Source organism: Lactuca serriola, chromosome 4 (genome assembly GCF_051521515.1).
Source record: "Lactuca serriola cultivar US96UC23 chromosome 4, Lser_US96UC23_V15, whole genome shotgun sequence".
Lineage (NCBI taxonomy): Eukaryota > Viridiplantae > Streptophyta > Magnoliopsida > Asterales > Asteraceae > Lactuca > Lactuca serriola.
The window spans coordinates 193,335,720-193,342,422 of NC_136411.1; the positions used below are offsets into that span (position 1 = coordinate 193,335,720).

The 6,703-nt window shown below is 37.7% G+C and overlaps 1 non-coding gene across 1 annotated transcript; it reads left to right on the forward strand.

Moving 5' to 3' along the window:
- The first annotated feature begins 707 nt into the window (after positions 1–707).
- LOC145049161 (5S ribosomal RNA) lies at positions 708–825 on the forward strand. Its single transcript, XR_013683250.1, has one exon. It is a non-coding gene; the product is annotated as a 5S ribosomal RNA (ribosomal RNA).
- The last annotated feature ends 5,878 nt before the right edge of the window (positions 826–6,703 follow it).

Genomic DNA, 6,703 nt, shown 5'->3' on the forward strand with positions numbered 1-6,703 from the left:
GACCCTTTAAAGGGAAATTTTCAAAGTGGAGTAACGAGGAAGGCACCCGTCTCCACGTAACTCTGACTAAACACCTCACTCCCACCACCGATGCTAGTACTAGCCAGTCATGCCACCAATGCGATGAGATAGGGCACTTCAAGAAGGATTTTCCTATAACAAAGAACTCCGGCGCAGACGGCAGAATACTAAGGATCACTACCGCAGGGGAGACTACTCCGAACCCACGTAAAAGTAATTAAGGCGTTTCATTGTAACATACTTATAAACCGTTTTAAATTACTGCGACTCGAGTCTTACCTTTTGCGGGATCCCGTCAGTTAAGGGACCCCCGTGCTGCGTATACTTGTCTTTTGTAGTATGCCTTGTTCGCAGCAATAGTCTTGTAGTAAATCTAAAGTACTGTAGCTCTGTTAAAGGTTGCACTGTTGCGTTTTGTCTGTAACACCGATATGATCAAATCTAGTGCCTTTATTCCAAGTGATTCTGATTTCATCATACGACTAGAGTCCATTCGATCCTCACAATACCAGTTTCGTGCGTACATCTCCTTCTCCGAAAACGTCTTTCTAGCGAAGCCGTCATTCCAGAACACCGAAGTACCCACGCATAAAGTACCTCATGTTTCTTATCCTTTCAGAATGAAAAGACCAAGCTTCTCACCTTTGGGAGCTCTGGTCTTATTTTTCAAGAAGGCAGACTTCAGAGGGTGCGATCATACCAGCACTAATGCACCGGATCCCATCAGAACTCCGCAGCTAAGCGTGCATGGGCGAGAGTAGTACTAGTATGGGTGACATTTGGGAAGTCCTCGTGGTGCAGACCTCAACAGGACTTCCATTAGATATCATCACTCTTTGCCTCACATAGATGAATCAGTTCACCAACCGCAAGGAACGAGGTACCTTTCAGAAATGAACCTAAGATCCGAATATCACCAGTTACGAGTGTTAGTGAAGGGTGTCCCGAGGACAATCTTCCAAACTCGAGGCGGACACTATGAGTACGTAGTGATACCCCTCGGATACGACGAATACGCCCATAGTATTCATGAACGTAATGAATAGAGTACACCATTCTTGCTTGGATCAGTTCGTCATTGTCCTTGTAAATGACTTAATTATCTACTCTCGTAGTAAGAAAGGGAAAGGAAACATCCACAACTTAACCTACCCCTCGAACTTAGTAACATACATTTCTCCCTTCATGTCTCAAACTTGAAAACGTACCTTTCCGATGAGACTCTTGTTATTCCACTCGACGAGATCGAGATCAACGAGAGCCTCAACTTTATGGAGGAACCAGTAGAGATCATGGACCGAGAGGTCAAGCAAACGAAACAAAGCCATATCTCGATAGTGAAGGTTCGCTGGAACGCCAAGCGAGGACCGGAATTCACTTGGGAGCGTGAGGATCAGATGAAACTGAAATATCCTTGTCTTTTTTACTTAGTTATTTGTAACTACTTATTTGCTTAAATTCTAATTTTGGGACGAAATTCCTTCTAAGGAGGGGATGATGTGACAACCCGAAATTTCTATTATGTAAAAACATATAAAGTCAATAGAAGTCAGAACAGTTGTTGTTAATTTTCAGACTTTTTAGAATAAGTTTGAGTATTTCAGGATTCACACTTTAGGAGATATCAGGAGAAAGGATGCCCTAGAGTATTATGTGCATCTTAAAAGTTTCAAAACACCAAGAGTTTGGAGTTTTCGGCTCAAATGATATTTTTGGACAAAAAACCCCAAGGGGTATAAATATGGCCCTTAGCCATTTTATTTCATTTGTTCCATTTTCAACTAGAGAAAAATCCGATTCTGTCTCAAGGATCTTCAGGCTTTCATCCCAAATCGTAAGTGCTTCTATCTTAGAGTATAATAGGTTTTGTAATATTTCTATACATCAAGAAATCACAAGGAATCACCAAGATCAAAGAGTTTACGGCCCAAGAACACCTTGGACCGTAAACCCTTCTATAAGGGCCAAAAGTGTGCGCTAGTCCCTTCCTATCCTGGTGAATCTAGTCTAGACTCATACCTTAATGTGTATAGGACTTGAAAGCACAAAAATACCATGTCCATGAGAGATTACGACCGCAAACCCTAAGGGAATCGGTCTTAGGGCCGTAAACTCCTTAAAGGAGGTAAAGGGTTCCCTAATCTCTTCTAATGACTAAACCATTAAGTAGAAATACTCCTAAGGGACATGTAAGGCTTCAAAACATCAAATGACCAAAAGCTTAGAACATTACGGCCGTAAACTCTAGGGTTTACGACCGTAAACTCAATAGCCTTGTCCTACAACACTTAGATGCACTCCTTAGCACTTATCACACTTATATAAAGTGTTTGTCATGTCCTAGGATGTCTTAACTTTGTTAATTAGTTGTTTAAAGACTAATTGGGTACATATATGTACTACTATATGTTAACTAGGATCCTTGTGTGTGTACAAGTCTTCACTTGACACTTAGCATCCTACGTCAGTCAATACATCCAAACCATCAACTACAGGTGAGTTCATACCCCTAAATCAATCTTTTAAATGTTTTTAAATGCTTTAATGGGGGGAATACAGGTTTAATCATGCTATTTATTATATCAATTATGTGATTAATAACCAGCATACTAAAGGATTTACTACACTTTAAGCTGTTTTACCAAACAGATTTCTATAAATGGCTTTCCAAAACGTTTTACAAACTGACATCAAGTCATCTTTCTTAGTTGTTAAACTTTACAAAGGTTTTTACAAAACTCTGTTATACTTTGTTATCAAAGGATATAATTTTGAAATGCTTTATAAAATGACATCAAGTCATTATTATTTATTTATTGTTCAAAACCCTTAAATGTTTTACAAAACTTCTTTTATACTTTAAATTGTTAAATGCATGCCTAGATATGTATAGTTATATAAGTGATGTTTGAAGGACTTAGGAAGGCTAACCCGCTTTATTTCCTTTTCCCCGTCGGGATGTGGTCTGGTAGGGTATCGGGTATCCGTCCGAAGGTCGTTTAACTATCAGTTATATTTCATGTATACATATAGAGACATAAAAGTTCCATCAGTCAGTTCAATACCTTTGGGTAGCAAAGGTATACTTGCATTATACACGTTCATTACTAGTAACTATAGTAGGTATAGTTAGGAAATACCACTTTCCATTCTTAGTACGAGGAATCACACAAGAGTCAGTTCATTCATGAGTCCATACAAATACATGTTGTTTGTAGAGATACACTTACTTGGATACACTTACTTGGATACGCTTGCCATGATACTTTTACATAAATACCTTGTTAAAAGCATGTCTGTATATGTATAGTTATATAAATAATGTTTAAAGGACTTAGGAAGGCTAAACCGCTTTATTTCCTCTTCCCCGTTGGGATGTGGTCTGGTAGGGTATCGGGTATCGATCCGAAGGTCGTTTAAATATCAGTTCGATATCATGTGTACATATATAGACATAATAGTTCTAATCAGTCAGTTCAGTACCTTTGGGTAGCAAAGGTATACGTTGATATACTCTTACACGGATACTTTTACATAGATAATATATGATGAGTTACTATTACATTTTATATGTATAGATTCTGTTATATAATCCTCCTTCTTATCTTTATTTTGTGATACAATCACATAATCGACGAGATAGACTGGACTTAATATCCTAGTACCAAAGGATACTTTGTGAGACTAACCATTCCTAAAACCTTGTTAGCTACATAGGTAATGCACATCTACGGATGTCTACGGTTGATACCATTATAGGTATACTTTAAGGGACTAACTATTCCTACACCCAGCTGTTAGCAACAGAGGTAAATGTACATCTATGGATGTCTTTAGTTAACACTGTTAGTTATCCTAGTACAAAAGGATAATACTTAAGTTATTTATATCATTATTACCTTTATCTTGTGAGTCATTCACATAACCTATGAGGGGAATTATATTTGAGTATCCTAGTACCAAAGGATATAATGTCTTATATTAATAATAATAGTAGTACAGTCGGGTCTTGGTAGAAGGCTACTTTCAAAACATTCGGGTCTTGGTAGAAGGCTTCTTTCAAAACAGTCGGGTCTTGGTAGAAGCCTGCTTTCAAAACAGTCGGCTCTTGGTAGAAGACTGCTCTCAAAATAGTCGAGTCTTGGTAGAAGGCTACTTTCAAAACAGTTAGGACTTGGTAGAAGATTTCATCTATACTAGTAGAAATCATAGGGATTTCTAGGGTTTTTCAAATGCTTTCAATTACTTACAAACATTTCCACACTTATACGAACTTTCTTTCAAAACAATGTCAAGTCTTTCATTAGAATTTTTACAAATCAAAGACACATTAATACTTATGAATTCACCAGCTTTTTGGCTGATACTCGCTTTCAAAATAACTTGTATTCTCAGGTCACAAATAGACAGGCACGACGACCAGGTTTTGTGAAGACGGAACAGTCCAGACTCGTCTTAAATTCTGATTATTCGTTTTATTGTTTTATTTTATGAAAGAACACGCTTGTAATTAAAATGTTACTATTAATGCAATGGATGATGTTGTTGCTTGTTTACTACTTTACATTGTTGTGATACATTACATGACGTCCTCCGCCCCAGAACGTTTCCGCCGTTCTCGGTTTTGGGGTGTGACAATCCATTATAGTGGTCCCAACAAAGAAGATCTAGTCTTTATGTCTCCAAGGGACCAAAAGTGCATCTTTTTCAACTTAATTCCTTAAGTCCATGTCTCCAACCTTCAGATATGAATCAATAAGATGTTTAGATGAATAAGGTTTTCAACTTTATCCATAACAATGCCACAAACATTCAAGATCTAAACTTTATGGACTATAGTAACCAAAAGCTCATAACACCCCAAAACTAGCTAGATCTAACAAATGCATCATTAAGATTCAAATTTTATACCTCGAGAAGAAAGATCAATGTGAACATGGTCTGGATCTACAAGCTCCAATGCAATGAGCTTATTCTTCTACAAGATGCTCCAAGGACACTCTAAAGCACTTAAAAACACATTTTTTATGCTCAAAAGGCTCAAACTAAGGTTGGGGTGTCAAGGGAGAACGTTAAAGGGGTGGAGGCTGAGAATGGAATGGGTTTGCGGAAGTTAAGGAGCTTAAATAGGGCTCAAACCATGTAAATAGGGTTCGGGTTTTGATCATGTTCACCCAACGTAGTCATTGTACACCTAGCATACCATGCATGCCTAGTATGCCCAACGTACTTCTCGTGCGCCCAACATACGTGGCTAACCCAAAACCATCCTAACTTCAAATGGTCGTAACTTCTTCGTTCCAACTCCGTTTTAGATGTTCTTTATATTCACGAAAAGGTGTTGAAGAGCCCCCACAATATTATCTATATATATATATTGTTTTAATAACTTCTCGAACGAAAATCCATATTTCATGCAAGAACCCAACCTGTGACTTTTCCCTTTCTACCCTTCAGCCCAAAAAACTATTTAAGGGTAAAATCACTTAACTCTCATTACCTCCTTCTACAATGACTAAACTTTGCCTCCTTATGGCCCAAAACCTTACATAATTGAATTCCAGCCCACGACTAAAACAATTGGTAGGAAATAGGATGTTACATAGGATGTCAGTTGAATGGTCGGTTAGTCTGTTGGAACAATTACTTTCATTAGTAGGATAAGAGCAATAGTGAGTTGCCAACCTCTGGGTATGGGTGATACTGATGGGTTTGATGGGTTTTAGTATACTACAACATCCTATGGTGCACATACAACCCTAAATGCTTTGGATCTATGCTTTCTCTAATTATACATGCAATATTCTTTCCAAAGCATTAAGCCTACAACTAGCATGGAAATGACATAATCAACATAAGATTGAGTTATGGAGTTACCTCTTTCTTATAGCTTGTATAACTTCTTGAGTTTGGCGTTTAAGAACTTAGTGCCCCAAGTGTTGCACCTCAAATGGTTCACAACACACCTAGGACAAAGGATGACTTTTATGAAATATTCATGCAACCAAAATCGGGTCATGGAACTCCAAGGATCACTAGCGTGCCATTTTGGATGCTAAGAGGCTTCTTATATAGTGTGTCAAGATTAGGGTTACACCATGTAAACCCTAATGTGTATGACCTTCCATATTCCTTAGGCTCCATGGGTTTAAACCCCCATGGATCATCCATGGGTTGTAACGTTGGTTTAGCCCAACCTAAAGAATCATGGATCATTAGCCAACACCATAAGAATGAATGATTTACCAATCAATCCCCATATATTTAATTAGTCTCTTTTGATCACTAAATTAATTCTTGACCAATACTAATTAAATAATATGATTTCATGTTAATATATTAGAACTTATAATATATAAACAAATCATAAATAACCTCTTCTCAAAATTCCATCCAATCAAATTATCCTGGTGATATGCAACCCAAATGGACCATGCTACTCTCAGGTCAAGTACATACCAATTATAGCTATGTGCTTAGACACCTAATCCAGTAGTCTCCCACTTGGATAAGTCTAATAACTAATATTGCAAGTACGACTACAAAATCCCGACTAGCAATCATAACTCTTAAAAGCCGTTGTCGAACTCTGACCTAGTCAATGACGCGTCCATTAGACAAGGGATCAGATATTCCTCCTTTCTAGATATCATATTAACATAATACATAGATTATAATCATT